The following is a 19170-nucleotide window of genomic DNA, read 5'->3' as shown; positions in this document are numbered from 1 at the left end:
GATAGTGATCATTGCCTTTGGCAAGAGACAGAAAGTCCAGGGAGGAAAAACAAATTTACTTTTCATTGAAAAATTTTGGTACTGTGTGAATAATTATTTTTAATAGTAATGATTATTTTTTCAATAGAATCATTTTTTTAAAGGGTGCTGTATTAGTCCATTCAGGCTACTATACAAAATTCCATAGACTGGATGGCTTATGCACAACAAAACTATATTTCTCCCAGCTCTGAAGGCTGGGCACTCCAAGATAAAGGTGTCAGCAGATTTGGTGTCTGCTGAGAGCCCACACACAGTGAGCTGTCTTCTCACTAATTCTGTCTATAGTAGCTGGGGAGCTTGGAGGAGGGAAAAGAGTAGAGTAAAAAGAAAGTTACTCAAAGATGAAGATCATAGTCTAAAGGGGAAAGAATAAAGATTAAAGATGTCAGACCAGAACGGGCAGAATCTGAGACAGTGTGAGGGCCAAAGCACCCTCACTGGGACTTACAAGCAATGAAGGCCCCCAGGGGTTGTTCTTTTTCTTTTTTTAAGTATTTATTTATCACTGACTCAATGGACATGAATTTGAGCAAACTCTGGGAGATAGTGAAGGACAGGGAAGGAAGCCTGGTGTGCTGCAGTCCATGGGCTCACAAAGAGTCGGGCACGATTTGGCAATTGAACAACAACAATAATTTATTTATTCAGCTTCACCAAGTCTTAGTTGCAGCACATAGGATCTTTTTCAGTTGCGCCACTCACTCTTAGTTGCAGCATGTGGGATCTAGTTCCCTGACCAGGGGTTGAACCTGTGTCCCCTGCATTGGGAGCACAGAGTCTTTGCCACTGGACTGCCAGGGAAGTCCCTGCAGAGGATGTTCTTAACCTCTTGTAGGCCTCGAGCATCCTGGAGAAGCCCAAGAATGGCTCCATCCTCAGAGAGGTCATGGCAATCACCTCCTGACCTGTTGCCAAGCGACTCAGATGTGCTGGGTAGACTCCTGGGAACCAGGCTGGGGATCTTCATCTTACCTCACACTCTCTCCCCAAAAGTATCTTTCTCTAAGTCATTTCAAGCTTGAACCAGAGAGAGCAGACCTTGCAGCTGTATCCCATCAGTGGATGGGCAGCTCAGAGAGGAGGGTAACGCCAGCCTGCTGAGGCTCCCCAGAGCGGCTCTGGTCCCTCCCCTTCCCCGGGTTTGCTGTTCAGCTTGTTCAGCTTGCTCTGATTTTGTGGGGGAAACCTTCCAAAAAGGTGATCCTTCCAATAAAGTTCCTTTTTGGCTTATGTTGGCCAGAGTCAGTTTAGGTTGATTGCTAATAATCCAAACATAAAATCCTTAACCATATTCACCCATTCTTAACTGATTCCTCCACTCTTGCCTGAAATGTCCACAACAGACAATGACTGAGGTAAGCTGTGCCTTCCCCTTTGCTCCTCAGGATAAGGGGGGCTAGTATAACATCTCCCGATTGCAAGGAAAATTCCACTCAATTAAGAGATCCTTTTCCCAAATCACTAAACAACTAGCAAGTTTTCACAGCACAACACGTGAATTCTGGCATCTTTGGGTCAGCTGATTATCCTCCATGACAGCAAAGGAGATGGGGAAACATAGGAGACAGAGACAAGGGATTGGGAGATATTATGTTAGTCAGGACTCTTCCCATAGAAATAACATAAAAACTTAAGTTCAAAAAGAATTTATTAGTATTATAGCTGAAAAGTATAGTAGAATCAGCTATAGCAGCTGAAGTTTCTCTCTGTCACTTGCCTCATCAATGCCATCTTCTGAGTCTTGGCTCCATTCCTAGATCCTTCCCTCATACTGCACCACTTCCAGCCCTCACACACTCATGCCTTCTAAACTCTCCTTACTCATCTCTTCTGTTCCCATGATATTAAATATTTTACCTTCCAAATCTGTATATCCAACTCCAACCCAGACCCTGAAATCCAGACCCATCTTCCAACTGCCTACTTGATACATACATTTCAAAGTTTAAGAAGTATCTCAAACTTTACTAAAGTGCATTTGGGTGGACTTCCCTGGTGGTCCAGTGGCTAAGACTCTGTGTTCCTAATGCAGGGGGCCCAGGTTTGATCCTTGGTCAGGGAACAAGATCCCACATGTCGCAACAACAACTAAAGATGCAGTATGCTGCAACTAAGACCCAGCATAGCCAAACAAATAAATATTTTTTTAAAAGAGGTATCTCAAACTGTATTAAAGTGCATTTGGACTCTTCAAAAGGGGGAGGGCGTGTATGCTGCCTTTTCAAACCTACATGGTCACTGAATCCCTTTTTTGAAGGATCACCTATGAAAATTTAGGAATAAATGTTTTGTGAACCTGATTTGAGAAAAGTCAGGCCAGATTATCTCTACAATTCTCTCTAGTACACAAAGACCGTGATTTGAGGATTTAGCAAAATAATAAAACAGAAGTAAATAGCATGTTTTAACAATAAGGATTTTTTTTAAGTTTCCTGAAAAAGTTTGTAAATGTAATGATATCACCAAGAGAGTGCTGGGTCTGACCTCACTTTGCACAGAGAAAACAGGGAGGAAAACCAATCCCTGAGTCGATTTCAAGCTTCAGTAGTCACTCAACGCTCTAAAGAAGCGACAAGACGCTGCCTCAAACCTCCAAAGCCGTTAGCGTGTTCTGTAAGTATAACTGACTAGTACAACATCTCCCAATTGCAAGGGAAATCCACTCAATTAAAAGATCCTTTTCCCAAATTACTAAACGACTAGCAAGTTTTCACAGCAGAACACGCTGACCTTTAGCTCTTAACTCCAAACCAACAGTACAGAAGTTTTTCCAAAGGTTTTAGTAGATTTCTCTAGATTTATGTTTGTCAGGGTTCTCCAGAGAAACAACGAACAGGATGTATATAGAGGGAGAAAGAGATTTACTATAAGAAATTGGTTCGCAAAATTAAGGAGGCTGGAAAGTCCTAAGATGTGCAGTTGGCAAGTTGGGGACCCAGGAAAATCAACAGTGATGGTGTCGTTTCAGTCTGAGTTTAAAGTTCCAGCTCAAGAACCAGCAGGCTCCAGACCCAAAAAGAGCTGATGTTTCAGCTTGAGTCCAAAGGCAGGAAGAGACTGGGGTCCCAGCTCAGCAGGCAGGCAGACCTCCCACTCTTTGGACGAGGGCACTCTGCTCTCCTCAGTATACTCATTCAGGTGCTGTGCCCTGCTGTTACTCCAGTCGTGTCCGACTCTTTGCAACCCCACGGACTGTAGGCCGCCAGGCTCCTCTGTCCATGGGGTTTCTCAGGCAGGAATACTGGAGTGGGTAGCCATTCCCTTCTCCAGGGGATCTTCCTGACCCAGGGATCGAACCCAAGTCTCCCGCATTGCAAGCAGATTCTTTACCATCTGAGCCACCAGGGAAGCCCCATTTGGATGTTAATAAATCCAAAAACACCCACACAGACCCACCCAGAATGTTTGACCAAGTATCTGGGCACCCCTTGGCCCATCAAACTGACACACAAAATTCACCATCACAAGGCCCTGGACAAGGGACATCCTTGGTGGTCCATTGGCTAAGACTCCATGCACCCAATTCAGGGGGCTCAGGGTTCACCCCCTGGTCAGACAACTAGACCCCACATGCTGCAACTGAAAGACCCTGAATGCTGCAACCAAGACCTGGCACAGCCAAAATAAATAAATAATAAATATTTTAAAAAACAAAAATCAAGGCCTTTTGTTAGGGGAAACACGCTGACTGAAACCACCTACTCTGACCAGGCACCATAGTATCCATTTCCGTGAGTTATTTTATGACAGGAGGTCCTGGTAAGGAACATGGAACTAATAAGCCACCACCAACCAGATGAGTTCGGGAAAGCACAAAAGGAGACGCCATATGTCTTACCCCCTCTCAGAATCCTTTTTGCTGGAACCCATCTTGGCTGAGCAAGGCGTAAGCCACCAGGAAAGACCCTGAGTCACAGTGATTGGCCAGAGACAACCCAGAAACTAATCTCATCACCATAAAACCCCAGACTGCAAGCCATGTGGCCCAGCAGTTCTCCTGGGTTCCCTTACCCTCCTGCTCTCCACCTGGGGTGACCCTTCTCAATAAAGTCTCTTGCTTTGTCGACATGTGTGTCTCCTTGGACAATTCATTTCCGAGTGTTAGATAAGAGCCTGCTCTCGGGTCCTGGAAGGGGTCCCTCTTCCTGCAACACCTTAACTGCACACCCAGTCCTTGCCTTCTGTTGACCACCTTGAGTAACCTCTGTGCTCTGTCGTCCTATGTCCCCTAGGTTTCTCTGGGAGCTGCATCTCCCAGCATCCCCACATGGTTCCAGGGCAGAGTTGACCCACAGAGGAACATGCATGAGACTGGGAGAGAGCATAGGAAGTGGCAGCTTCCTATTCTCCAAAGGACATCATTGTCACATGCAGTGATAGATGGTCACAAAGATCACATGGGTTCAGGCACATCCTCATTCTCCTTTGCTCTGCATTTAGCTCTTCTTTGCACCTGACGCTGTGCTGACCAACAGTGGCCCTAGCCACACCATTTTGCCATCAGCTTACCTGCTGATTCAGAGGCGGGGGCCACACAGAGGCAACCTAGACGAATCTCACAAGCTCCCTCTCACAATGCCATGTTAGCAACTGGACGTTCCTGACTCCTCAGATCAACTGGTCAGTAATTCCTCTGGTCTTCAGCTCCCCATCTCCCTCCACAACTATGGAAGGTCTGATTTCTATAAGATGTCCCAGATGCTCTACCACTCATGGTGGCTCAGCTCCCATGATCACCCCTGACTGATATACCTCTTTATTCTTGCTGTTGAGATATCTATCCAGGGACTTCCCTGGTGGTCCAGTGGTTAAGAATCCACCTTCCAGTGTGGGAGATGCGGGTTGGATCCTTGGTCAGGGAACTCAGATTCCACATGCTGCAGGGTCAACAAAGCCTCACACCGCAACGACTCAGTCTGAGTGCTCTGGAGCTCACATGCTGCAGTGAAAGATTCTACATGCTGCATCTACGACCTGACACAGCCAAATAAGTGAATAAATGCTTTAAAAGAAAGAGAGATTCTCTCAGAACTGTCCAGAATCCTGCCTGCATAGTGGCACAACATTATGATTAAGGCACAAGCTTTGGAGCCAGAAAAATCTAAAGCCCAGCTCCACCACAATGTGTGACCTTGGGCAAGTAACTTAACCTCTCTGAGCCTCAAATTCCTTATCTATAAAAATGTCCTTAATAATATATCAACTTTGTGGAGCTGTTGCAAGGATTAAGTAAGATGATTTCTAGAACACTTAAGTTTATGTGCAAATAATTTATGAGCACAGTTTCAAGCCCAGAGTAAGTGCTCAGCAAATTTCAGTGACTTTGTTATTATTAAAAAGAAGCCCAGAGCTAATCAACTTCTGGGAAGGTTGTTTGCCCAAGGCTGGCTAGAGCAGTATAACCAGGAGGAGACCCCACATAAATGTTGCTGTTGCTCAGTCGCTAAGCCGTGTCCAACTCTTTGCGACCCCAGGGACTGCAGCACACCAGGCCTCCCTGTCCCTCACTATCTCCCAGAGTTTGCTCAAACTCATGTCCATTGAGTCAGTGATGCCATCCAGCCATCTCATCCTCAGTTGCCCCCTTCTCCTCTTGCCCTCAATCTTTCCCAGCATCAGGATCTTTTCCAATGAGTCAGTTTTTCCCATCAGGTGACCAAAGTATTTCAGCTTCAGCTTCAGCATCAGTCCTTCCAATGAATATTCAGGGTTAATTTCTTCTAGGATTGACTGGTTTGATCTCCTTGCATTCCAATGGGATTCCCCAAAACTAAAGCCAGGAAAGCAATATCATTCATGAATTGCTGAAATTTCAAATAAATCAATTAATTTATTAAAAAATAATAAATTCTAGAAATTCAAAGGCTGATGAAGCAAAGAGGCACTGCAAGGGTGGAGGACAGAATGTACTTGAGTTTGAGAGATGGGCTAAGGCAAGGGGTTAGTACTAAAGTAATGAGTGGCAAGCAAAAGCAAGAGTTCTTTGTTTCTTTTTAAATATTTATTTATTTGACTGTTCCAGGTCTTAGCTATAGCGCATGGGATCTTCAATTTTCCTTACAGCATGTGGGATCTTTAGTTGCAGCATGTGTAAGCTAATTCCCTGACCAAGGATCAAACCCAGGCTTGCTGCATTGGGAGCACAGAGTTTTAGCTCCTGGACCACAAGGGAAGTCCCAAGAATCCTCTTTTTATAGGATGACTGATGACTCCGCTAGCCCACAGCTAGCACAAGAGCCCACAGGAAATCCACAAGTTCAGTCCAAAACCCTTACTTTTTCTCAAAGTAGGAAAGCAGCTTCCAGAAATTCAAATATCATTGCGATATTATCAATGGCTAGATGCTTTTAGTGTCATTTACTTCAGTAGATGTACATGGTATTTATTATGACACATTATTTTGATAATTATTATTTAGTGCATCCTTTTTATTAGAGAAGGTTAGACAGTCCTCATTACAGGATTTGCATTTGTATTAGGTGATTTGGGAGCAGGTTCAAGAAAACAAGGCTTAGCTCTGGACTGGATGTTGACAGGTTGAGGGGTTAATTAGTCAAGTTATTCCAGAAAGACAGAACCAAAAGGAGATAGATGGGGCTACCCTTGTGGTCCAGTGGGTAAGAATCTGTCTGCCAATGCAGGGGACATGAGTTCAATCCCTGGATCAGGAAGGTGCCTCAAGGCAGCTACGCCCGTGCACCACAACTACTGACCCTGTGTTCTAACGCCTGAGAGCTGCAACTATTGAATCCGCGAGCCACAACTAGGGAAGCGCGAGTGCCCTAGAGACTGTGCTCTTCAGCAAGAGAAGCCCACCCATCACAATTAGAGAGTGGCCCCCACTCTCCTCAACTAGAGAAAGCCCTCTTGCAGCAACGAAGACCCAGCATAGCCAATAAAAATATAAATTTCAAATGGAGATAGATAGACAGACGGGTATTTTAAGGAATTAGCTCATGTAATTGTGGGGGCTGCAAGTTCAAAATCATAGGGCAGCCTAACAGTCTAAAAATACAGGGAAGAGCTGCTGTTACAGTATTGAGTCCAAAATCCAGAAAGCAAACCAGGCAGCCTGGAAATCCTAGGGTTTCCAAGTTGCAGGCTTGAGGCCATATTTTTTGGGGGAAGAGCAAACTTCAATCTTTGCTCTTAAGGCCTTCAACTGATTAGATGAGGCTCACCCCCATTATGGAGGGTAATCTGCTTTATTGAAAGTCCACTGATTTGAATGTTAGTCACATCTAGAAAATATCTTCATGGCAATGTCTAGACTGTGTGACTCTGGCGATCGCTGGAGCTGTTACCAGTAATACAGTTCTCACCTAAGCACAAGCCAGGATTGTACTTTCTATGCCCCTCTTTGAAGTCACACATAGATGAATAACTTGCTTTTGAATGCGGGCAGAAGAGACACATGTCACTTGAAGACGGGGCTGGGGCTTAATTCAACCATGTTCTCTTTCCCTCTGCCATGGTGAATAGCAATGCCCCAGATGTTGACAGCTTCATGAACCTGGATTCCAATGGGAGGATGACAGAAACACAGCCCCAGATGACTGGGATGGGCTGAATGTTTGTACCCCAGATTCATCTGTTGAAGCCCTAATTCCCATTGTGATGGTATCTGGCGGTGAGGCCTTTGGGAGGTGATGAAGCTCCGATGAGGTCATGAGGGGGAAGGTCATTATGATGAGATTAGTGCCTTTACAAGAAGAGACACCAGGGAACTTTCTTCTTAAAAAAAAAAAGTAAGCTTTTTATTTTATATTGGAATACAGCAATGAATGATATTGTGATAGGACTTCCCTGGCAGTCCAGTGGTTAAAAATCTGCCTGCCAATGCAGGGGTCGCAGGTTCAATCCCTGGTCCAGGAAGGTTCCACATATCATGGGACAATGGAAGCCCATGCAAGCCACAAGTACTGAAGTCCTCATGCCCTAGAGCCCATGCTCCACAACAAGAGAAGCCACCACACGACAACTAGAGAGTAGCCTCTGCTGGCCACAACTAGATAAAAGCCCGCACGCAGCAGCAAAGACTCAGGGCAGCCAAACATAAATTTAAAAAGAAAAATGTTGTGATAGGTTCAAGTGCACAGCAAAGCAACACAGCCAAACGTATACTCGTATCCATTCTCCCCCAAACTTGCCTCCCATCCAGACTGCCGCATGACGCTGAGCAGAGCTCCCACCAGAGAACTTGAGCACTCAAGTGCCACGGGAGAACACAGGGAGAAGGCAGCCGGCTGTGGGCCGGGAAGGGAGCTCTCACCAGACACCACACCTGCTGACATGTTGATCTCAGACTCCCCAGACTTGGAATTTATTTCTAAACAATAGAAACAAATGTCTATTGCTTAATCCACCCAGCCTATGATATTTTGTGATGGCAATGCATGCATCCTGAGACATGTGGCATGAATGAGACCTGGGTGATGTTTGTTACGGCAGCACGGCCTCGTCTACCCTGACTGATACAGCGTCCAAAGCCACGGTGTTAACCATTGGGCTGCACTGCCTCTTCACTACCACTGAAAACTTCTTTATGAGCACTAAAGAGCTCCAAACAAGCTTTTGCTAGTGTTGTTGTTGTGGTTGTGTTGTCGCTAAGTCATGTCCAATCTTTTGCCCATGGACTATGTAGCCCACCAGGCTCCTCTGTCCATTGAATTTCCCAAACAAGAATACTGGAATGGGTTGCCATTTCTAACACTGCATCTCCTGCGTCTCCTACATTGGCAGGTGAATTCTTTACCATTGAGCCACCTGGGAAGCCCTTTGCTAGTGTACTGCAGTCCAAAATGAAAGAAACTTCAAAAGAACACAAAACTAACAAGAATAGAAAGGAACAACAAACGTTAAGCCAGAAATACTGGCCCTCTGGCATACACCCATAAATTGCAGACGATCTGATTTCTTCCTAAACTTGAAACAGAGTCTGGGGGAGGCTGGGCTTGTGCCAAGAGGAGCTGGAGGAGATGGAACAGTCAGAGCCAGGACCTGATGAAGCATCAGCATCCCTACCGGGCAAATCCTGGGATGGCAGAGTCCCATGCCAAGGCCTTCTTCCTCCCGCTCTCCCTCATGCTCAGACCTCTGCATCCCTCAGGCACCTGTTTGCTCGTGAACACGAAAAGGCTAATTTGATTTGGGGCCAAGTCTCAAGATCGTCTGCTAGTTTTCCAAGAAGATTCCCTTTGAAGACCAGCCTCTTTGAACTCCTGCCTTTCTCTAATTATTTAACATCCATTAGGATGTCAAGTTCAACAAAAAATGATCCACCAATCCCACTCCTGGGAATATATCAGACAAAGCTATAATTCAAAAAGATACATGTTCATAGAAGCGTTACTCACAATCGCCAAGACATGGAAGCAACCTAAATGTCTATAGACAGATAAATGCATAAAGACGTGGTGTGCGTTCAGTCACTCAGCCACGTCCGACTCTTTGTGACGTTATGAACTGTAGCCCACCAGTTTCCTCTGTCCATGAAATTCTCCAGGCAAGCATGCTGGAGTCGGTAGCTGTTTCCTCCTCCAGGGGATCTTCCTGACCCAGAGATCAAACCCATGTCTCCTGCACCTCCAGCATTGGCAGGTGGATTCTTTACCACTGGGCCACCTGAGAAGCCAAAGAAAGGGTGATACATATATACAACGGAATACTTCTCAGCCATAAAAAAGAATGACATGTGCCACAATACGAGTGGACCTAGAGATTATCATTCTAAGTGAAGTAAGTCAGAAAGAGAAAGATATCTCTAGCCATATGATATCACTTATATGTGGGATCCAAAATATGACAAAAGTGAACCAGAAATAGAATCATGGAAATAGAGAACAGACAGGTGGTTGCCAAAGAAGGGATTAGAGGAAGGGTGGAATGAGAAGTTGGAGTTAGCAGATGTAAGCTTTTATACAGAATATAAGCTTTTACATAGGATGGTGCCGGGGTCCAGCCCCAGCAGAGTCCAGGGGTTCTCTTCAGATGAGCAGAGTCAGTGAAGAAAAGAAAGCCAGTCAGTCTTGGCTGAGTGCAGGATCAAGACTACTTTATTCTTTTACATCAGTGCTTATATACCCTAAAACCAATAATCCTTTAAAAGGTTTAAGGAGGGGGGAATGATAAGATTGTACCAGGTGCATAATCATGGGTTACATCATAAATAACAGTCAATACCTACACATAACTTTTAAACAATTCAATGGCAGAAGCTAGTCAACTGTGAAAAGCCATCTACAAACCTTATCTTGGGAAGCTCAGCCCCAGGCGGACTTAGCTCTGGTATATAATCCTAAGGGTCAGAGGTCTCATGAATTCCCTCCTGATCACACCCTAAGGAATCTCCTCAATCTCATAATGGACTCTATCTACTTTTGCTTATGGGATACATAGGCCTGTTTATTGGGACCCATGTGCCCCCAGGGACTGTGCTGCTGCCATGCAAAGGTTTCAAGGAGGGATTTTAGGTAAGAGTCAGACCAGTTTTTAGGGAACATAGAAGAACGCCAAACATCAGAAGATGAAAGGACAAAGGCCTGGGAGTGGATGGTGGAGCGGTCCCGAGAAACCCCCGGAGGTCCGGACGCCTTTGCGTGCCAGATCCTTGAACCCAGACCTTGTCACGGGAGGGGTTTCAGGAGGGGATTCTCTCACTGACAGAATGGGTAAACAGCGAGGTTCTATTGTATAGCACAGAGTTCAGTGTTTCCCAAACATATCCGACCATGGACCCTTTTTCACAGAACATCTATGAACAGAATTGATGTCCTAAGGAATCCATTTCAGGAAATGCTATTACAGATACACACATCATAGACTAAAATGTACAGGCATATGTGACTAATTGATATATTTCTCCAGCCAATAAATGATTCACTCCCTTTAATGAATCTCAATATTTGGGAGAAAGAGATAAATTTAATGGAAATGTTTACCTAGTTGAACTTCTGAAGGCAGCAGTGCCAAAAGTTAGGGATTTTTCACATATACATGCCAATAAATTCCTTTCCTTTGAACACTTATGAGTTTCTTTTCTGTCTCTTGTGTTTTTTTAATGTATTTTTTAATTTATTATTTTTTTTGGCCACACGGAATGTAGGATGTTATTTCCCTGACCAGGGATCGAACCCAAGCCCGCTGCATTATAAGCACAGAGTCTTTAACCACTGGACCACCAGGGAAGTCCCTGCCTTGCATTTTAAAGAGTCCTGATCAATACAATGAGCTACTTCTGGCTTTCTCTAACAGACACTCAATCCCATCAACGTGAAAATGTTAGCAACAAGGCTTTTTTTTATTTTATTTTATTTTATTTTAGACTGCATTGGGTCTTTGTTGCAGCGTCTGGGCTCTTTGCTTGAGTATGCAAGCTTTCTCTGGTTGCCCTGAGGCATGTGGGATCTTAGTTTCCCCGACCAGGGATCAAACCAACGTCCCCTACACTGGAAGGTGGATTCTTTACAGCTGGACCATCAAGAAAGACCCTTATCAGGCTCTTTAAAACATCATGCTGAATTTAGAAGTGGCGTTGCCAACTGAAACATTGAAAACCCCTGAACAAGACAGTATCAGGCACGGCTTCCCTTTCCTCTCTTGTTATCTGTTTTGCCATAGAGATGGGTCATAACTAGAACACACAGTATTATCAGGTCTCAGAATATCTTCTTGAAATGTCGATTACTAGGGGAATGATTAAGCCAAATAAGATCTCCAGGGGATCTTCCTAACCCACAGATCGAACCCGCATCTCCTGAATCAGCAGGCAGATTCTTTACCACTGAGCCACCAGGGACGCCAAACAGTAAATGCATATTAGTTAATAAAATGTGAATTTCCTTTGGTGGTGGTGGTGGTGGTTAGTGTCTAAGTCATGTCCAACTCTGAGACCCCATGGACTGTAGCCCACCAGACTCCTCTGTCCATGGGATTTCCCAGGCAAGAATACTGACATGCGTTGCCATTTCCTTCTCTCGGGGATCTTCCTAGTCCAAGGATTGAACCTGCATCTCCTGCATCAGCAGGCAGATTCTTTACCACTGAGCCACCAGGGAAGACTGAATTTCTTTTAATGATCTCCAAGTACCCAACCAGCTGGACTAATCAATACTCACCAGTCTATAAGATCAACCATGTGGGGCCCACAGCAACAGTAGGAGGAGATACTGAACTACCACACAGAGGTGAACGTTTGTTCCCATTTGTTGAACTGCATGTTTATTCCAAAAGTTAATTGTCTGGGTTTCCAGACCTATTTATATTTGCACTTGTTCTTATCATTGTTTGCATAAATATCACATAAACCAGTAAAAATGTGAAAAATAAAAAGAGTTAGTGTGTATTTGAAAACTAATTTGAACACTCTGGAAAGACTTGATAATAGCACATTAATTTTTTTTTTTTAAGTAAGCATGGTCTTTTGTTTGCTTGTTTTCAACTGTACCAGGTCTTAGTTGCAGCGTGCGGGATCTCCCTCCCTGTCTAGGGATTAAACTCTGGCCCTCTGCATTGGGAACACAGAGTCTTAACCACTGGATCACCGAAGAAGTCCCAAAGCCCATCAGTTTTTACTTAGGTAAATAATGTCTCTTGGTAGAAATACATTCTTGAGTTTTTCTGTTTTTATACATTTTTATTTCTGTCAATATTGTGAGATATTTTGTAAGCCCCATGAACCCAAACCTCTCAGGTTGAGTGGAATAAGTATACCATACAAACTATCCACAAAAATGCCTAAAAGCATCAGACGTTTTTAAAAAGCAAGTTGCTATATATTTTCTTTGACACATTTAATGTCACATTAATTAAACATTAAACACATGTAATGTTTAATTAATGGATCCCTTCATAGAATAAAGAAAATTACAATGATAATTGTCACTATGTAACAAAAAGTACATCCTACCTGAAAATTACTTTTCAGAAAATTCACTGCAGTGAAATCAACATTGAGATTTATGATGACAAAGGTTTCCCTATTATGCCGATTTGTTTTTAACTTTTTAATTTTCATTTTGTTTTTGTTTTTATTTGTTTGTTTGTTTGTTTGTTTGTTTTGGTTACACTGTGCAGCTTGCAGGATCTTGGTTCCCTGACCAGGGATTGAACCCAGGTCCTTGGCAATGAAAGAGCCAAATCCTAGTTATTGGACCACTAGGAAATTCCCTGAACTTTGTTTTGACAAAATTTCATACTTACAGAAATGCTGACATTTTACACTTGCTCCGTAATTCTACCTCTCTCTAGAGCATGCTCTCTTTGTTGTTCAGTCACTAAGCCTTGTCTGACTCTTTGAGACCCCATGGACTGCAGAACACCAAGCTTCCCTGGCCTTCACTATCTCCGGGAGTTTGTTCAAATTCATGTCCAATGAGTCAGTGATGCTATCTAACCAACTCCTCTGTCGCCCTTTGCCTTCAATCTTTCCCAGCATCAGGGTCTCTCTTTATGTATGCATAATTTTGTCATTTTTATGAATGATTTAGGAATCAACTTGCAGACATGATATATCTTCACCCTTAAATATGTCAGTGTGTATTCCCTAAAAACAAGGACATTCTATCACACAGGTACAGCATGATTGTTAAAATCGAAAAATTAATATTGATGATAATGAACATGGATACTATCATCTAAGACCTTATTCAGGTTTCACCAATTTCCCACGAATAGCAAAAGAAAACAGCATTTTTCCTGGTCTAGAATCCAACCCAGGAACAGAGCAGTTCTCCTTGACTCTAGAACTCTTCCTCTGTCTTTGCCTTTCACTGTCTGGGCATTTCTCAAAGAGCACAGGCCCTTAAGACACCCCTGGTGGTCCAGTGGTTAAGACACCATGCTTCCAATGCAGGGGACCCGGGTATGATCTGTGGTCACGGAACTAATAACCCATATGCAGGGTGCTGTGCCCCCAAAATAGAAAAAACTAATAAAAATAAATTTTAAAAAGATTATTCTTGGGAACTCCTTGGTTAGGATTCCTTGCTTTCACTGCTGAGTGTTATTCGCCCAGTCTGACTGAGTGAATGTCTGTCTGAATGAATGAGTGTCTGACTCCTTGAGACCTCATGGACTGTAGCCCACCAGGCTCCTGTGTTCATGGAATTCTCCAGGCAAGAATACTGGAGTGGAAGGCCATTCCCTTCTCCGGGGAATCTTCCTGACCCAGGGATGGAATTCAGGTCTCCTGCATTGCAGGCAGATTCTTTACCATTTGAGCCACCAGGGAAGCCGCTCACTGCTGAGGGCCTGGGTTCAGTCCTTGGTGGGGGAACTAAGATCCCGCAAGCTGCATGGCCAAAAGATAAATTAAAAAAAAAAAAAAAAAGTGCACAGGCCCAGGGATTTCCTGGTGGCTCAGTGGTAAAGAATTCACCTGTCAATGCAAGAGACATGGGTTTGATCCCTGAGCCGGGAAGATCCCACATGCCTGGGGGCAACTAAGTCCATGCTCCACAACTACTGAGTCTGTGCTCTGCAACAAGAGAAGCCATTGCAATGAGAAGCCCATGCACCACCACTAGAGAGTGGCCCTGGCGTGCCACAAACAGAGAAAAGTCCAAGCGGCAAAGAAGAGCCAGCACAGCCATAAATAAACAAATAAGTAATTTTTAAAAGAGCACAGGTCTATTCTTTTTTTAGAATGTCCCTTGATTGGAGTTCATTGCATTTTCCCCCCTGATGCACACGTGGTCAGAACACCACAGACGTGATATCAGTTCCTCTCAGTGCTTTATGTCAAAGGCACAGGAGGTCTATTTGACACATTGCTGGTGATGTCCATTTGGATTACTCGTTAAGATGGTCTCAGCCAGGTTTCTCCATTCTAAATTATTACATTTTAACCTTCCTGATTTATAAATATCGTACTCGGATTTATTTTGAAACTATGCAAATATCCAGTTTCTCATCAATCTTTCATCTACTAATTTTAGCATCCATTGAAGATTTTTGCCCGAAACACTTCTCACTGCGGTGGCTGCCAGATGGTGACTTTCTAATTCCATCGTTCCTTGTACAGTTGGCATTGTTCTGTAAGGAAGGGCTTTTCCTTCTTCCCCAGTTATTCATTCATTCATTTGTTAGTATCATTATGAACAGATGGTGAACCAGGGGTTCAGGCACCTTCCCTCTGACTCCATCACCTCTAATATGTGGCCTCCAAAAGCACCACAGAGGGGAAAGAAAGGCTATATAGAGGAATTCACCAGGGGCATTAGGGCAAGGTCTGCAAGTGACCTATCACATTGTGATGATACACAGTATGTGTCAACTTGACTGGGCCACACGGTGCAGAGATATTGGTCAAATATTATTCTGCCTCTGTCTATAAAGATGTTTCTGAATGAGGTGAGCATCGAGTTGGTAGACTAGGGAAAGCAGATGGCCTTCGCCAGTGTGTGTGGGCCTCATCTAATTCATTGAAGACCTAAATAGAACAAAAAGGCTCAAAAATCCACCCTCTGTGCCCAATTGTCTTGGAACTGGGATATCAGCCTTCAGACTTGGTCTAGAACCAAACCATTGGCTTTCTGGGTGTCCAGCTGGCTGACTACAAATCTTGGGACTTCTCAGCCTCCATGATCAATTCCTTATAATAAAATCTCTCTATATATACCCTATTAGTTCTGTTCCTCTGGAGAACCCTAATACATACATTTACATATTTCACTTATCTTTGGTCAATCCCTGGTACACGGCCCCCACCCTAACTGCAGGGGAGTCTTATTGGGAGGAAATAGAATAGAATAGAATTGGTGAGCTTTGAGCCACTCTTTGCCACTGTATGTCTTTCTTATGATTCTAATTTTTAATGAAGTATCGTGCATGTTCAGTCGTGTCCAACTCTTTGCAATCCCATAGACTTTAACCTGCCAGGCTCCTCTGTCTATGGAATTTCCCACTCGGGGTTCCAACTGGAGTTTCCTGCATTGGCAGACGGATTCTTTACCATTAGTGCCGCATGGGAAGCCAAGTATCCAACAGTGAATGCCAATTGTTTCAGTTAAGAGGGTTTCTATGATCTACTCAACCATTAAAATAAGAGGGAAATTATTCACACCAATGGGGAGATAGTATCAAAACACAAGGCTAAGTGGAAAAAAGGAATAATATAGACCAACAGTCTAATAAGACCTCTCTTACAGAAAAACTACACATAATACCCATGTATCTTTCTTTAGAAATCTACTGGATGGGGTAATAAATAAACACACCAAGAAAGAGGAAGATCTCCAGGCAAGAGGAAACCCAGCTCAAGAGAAAGGAGAAGCAGTCCCAGGGTGATGGAAAGAAAGTTCCCCGAGTAACATCTGTACATGGAGCTTAGAGAGAAGATAGTCCCAAATGGACCAGGTCAAAACACTCCTGGAGAGTCACTCCGGGATAAGGCTGATGGAAAACCTAATGCATATAGCAGTGGGGACGATCTGGAGAGACAGCTTACAGCTTAATTAGTGGTGAGAATATAGAATGTGACACACATGGGGAAACTTAACAATTACTAATGTCAAGAAAGCAAATAAAAAACAGACCCCTGAACTCCATGGTATTCAACATGGCTCAGCTGTGAAAGGCACATCCATGTTTATACTAGTGCAAATATTGATCTAACCAAGATTTTGGTACCACAATGAGAGGAGCACAGAAGGGGGTTGAGCAATTGCTGGCGATAGCCTAAAACAGAAGCCTAAAGCCTCTTCCACCCTGGGAAGTCAAAAGACAATGCCTGAAGCTGAAAACATCTGAAGTAGACATCTAAGCACGTTATTGAGAGTTAGAGAGGGATCAGGAACAAGTTCAGAGTGTTCACCTTAGGACAGCGTGAACAGGGAGCTAGAAACCGGGCCAGCTGGGCCTGCTGCTCCTCCTGCAGAACTTGTTTAATGATTGGAGCCTTCAACTAGGAGCACGTATAGCTTAGAATTTTTTTAAAATGTGAATTAGAAACCATGTACAAACTCGGTTTCTCTAGGCATATGTGTTTACAAATGCACAGAAAATATCTGGAAGGCGACGCACGGAAATGGTAACAACAATGGCTGTTGAACTTGGAATGAGGAACCAGGGTCCCAGGTGGAGAGGGGGAGGGGAGAGTAAGAGGGTCAAGGGACACTATCACTTTATCTGTACTATTTTTTTTCTTTCCTTCTTTGTTTGGCTGCTCTGGGTCTTGCTTATAGCACGTGTGATCTTCAAGCTTTGTTTTGGCATACGGGATGTTTAATTGCGGTATGTGGGATCTTTTAGCTGCAGGATGTGGGATCTAGTTTCCTGACCAGGGCTTAAACCTGGGCCCCCTGCATTGGGTGCACAGGGTCTTACCCACTGGACCACCAGGAAAGTTCCTGTCTGTATCATTTTCATTGTATACAATGTGAAGCTATATGTGTGTAAAAAAAGACCATTTTAGGAGATTTTACTTTTTTAAAATAAGACAAAGGCCCGTCTAGTCAAAACTATGGTTTTTCCAGTAGTCATGTATGGATGTGAGAGTTGGACTATAAAGAAAGCTGAGCATTGAAGAATTGATGCTTTTGAACTGTGGTGTTGGAGACTCCTGAGAGTCCCTTGGACTGCAAGGAGATCCAACCAGTCAATCCTAAAGGAAATCAGTCCTGAATGTTCATTGGAAGGACTGATGCTGAAGCTGAAACTCCAATCCTTTGGCCACCTGATGTGAAGAACTGACTCACTGGAAAAGACCCTGATGCTGGGAAAAATTGAAGGTGGGAGAAGAAGGGGATGACAGAGGATAAGGTGATTGGATGGCATCACCAATGCAATGAACATGAGATTGAGTAGGCTCTGGGAGTTGGTGATGAACAGGGAAACCTGGAGTGCTACAGTCCATGGGGTTGCAAAGAGTCAGACACAACTGAGTGACTGAACTGAACTGAATAAAATAAGACAGTGGAGAGAGTTCTCCTTTTCTACTGGGCACAGGCCCAAGTCATGGTTCAATTTTTCATGGCCTGGTATGCTCCCAGAAGACAGGAAAATCTCCAGTCTTCTTGTCAAACAGTCTTTACCTCTCTCAGTGATTCTAGGAAACCAAGGATCCGCAATGACTGAGATGGGTCCAGAAATAGATGCATCAGAAAAGCAGAAAGGTCATTAAACACACCACACACACACACAAGAGTGCCCTCCCAGTCTACTGTACTTTGGCCAAAAGCCTCTCTGTCTCGCCTATTAACTTTTTAAAGATTTTTTTTCTTTTGATGTGGACCATTTCATAAAGTCTTTATTGAATTTGTTACAATATTACTTCTGTTTTATGTTTGGATTTGGGGGGCCACAAGGCATGTGGGATCTTAACTCCCTGACCCGAAATCGAAACCTATACCTCCTGCAATGGAAGGTGAAGTCTTTACCACTGGACCATCAGGGAAGTCCCTCACCTATTAACTTTTAAGATAATTTCTAATTTTAATAAAAAGTAGTAAATAATAATACTAGCAAGCCAAGTTCATATTTCTGTTTTCAATCATTTACTACCTTCCCTGCTGGCACTATTTTTAAAACTTGCCAAATCAAACAAAGCAGCTTGAAAAGAGCATCTGACCACATTACAGAACTGTTCAAGTCTACAGAAAGTCTGACTTTTTGAAAGAAAGCTTTTAAAAAAAAGAGAGAGGTTCTCACCAATTTAGCCTTTCAAATCAACAAGAACTTCCAATCTTATTAAAATTGCTAGTGCTTTAGTGAACATTCTGGGTCGACAGGAAGGTAGTTGTAATATTTAAATTCATTTCACTTATGGGCCTCTTTTAAGCTTCTCTTCACCTGGGCTTGATTCCCCAAACCCAATATGCTATAATAAAATTATGAATATATGAATAATTTGCGCACATTAAATTTTAGAATTGCTCTCACATGTGTTACCCTGTATTTTAAACAATTTCTCTGGGAAATTTCCTGATTAAGAGGTTTTTAGAAATAGAGAGCATCAGTTCTGAGCCATGATTAAAATCAATTCCTTTATTCCCACATTTAAGATTATGTCTATGGTACAAATGATATAATTTTAATATAAATGTGAGCCTACTTTAAGTTTTTCACTTAATGTGTTTTCATTGTGTGTTTAATGATATGCAAACTCATGCTTTCAAAATAGATGTCTTC

The 19170-nt window shown here is 43.3% G+C and overlaps 1 non-coding gene across 1 annotated transcript; it reads right to left on the bottom strand.

The window, feature by feature from the left end:
- Positions 1-11154: 11154 nt before the first annotated feature.
- TRNAI-UAU (transfer RNA isoleucine (anticodon UAU)) lies at positions 11155-11228 on the bottom strand. Its single transcript has one exon. It is a non-coding gene; the product is annotated as a tRNA-Ile (tRNA).
- Between the last annotated feature and the right edge of the window lie 7942 nt (positions 11229-19170).

Source organism: Dama dama, chromosome 10 (assembly GCF_033118175.1).
Source record: "Dama dama isolate Ldn47 chromosome 10, ASM3311817v1, whole genome shotgun sequence".
NCBI lineage: Eukaryota > Metazoa > Chordata > Mammalia > Artiodactyla > Cervidae > Dama > Dama dama.
The sequence above is the reverse complement of the archived record's forward strand: the minus strand, read 5'-3'. Positions and strand labels throughout refer to the sequence as shown.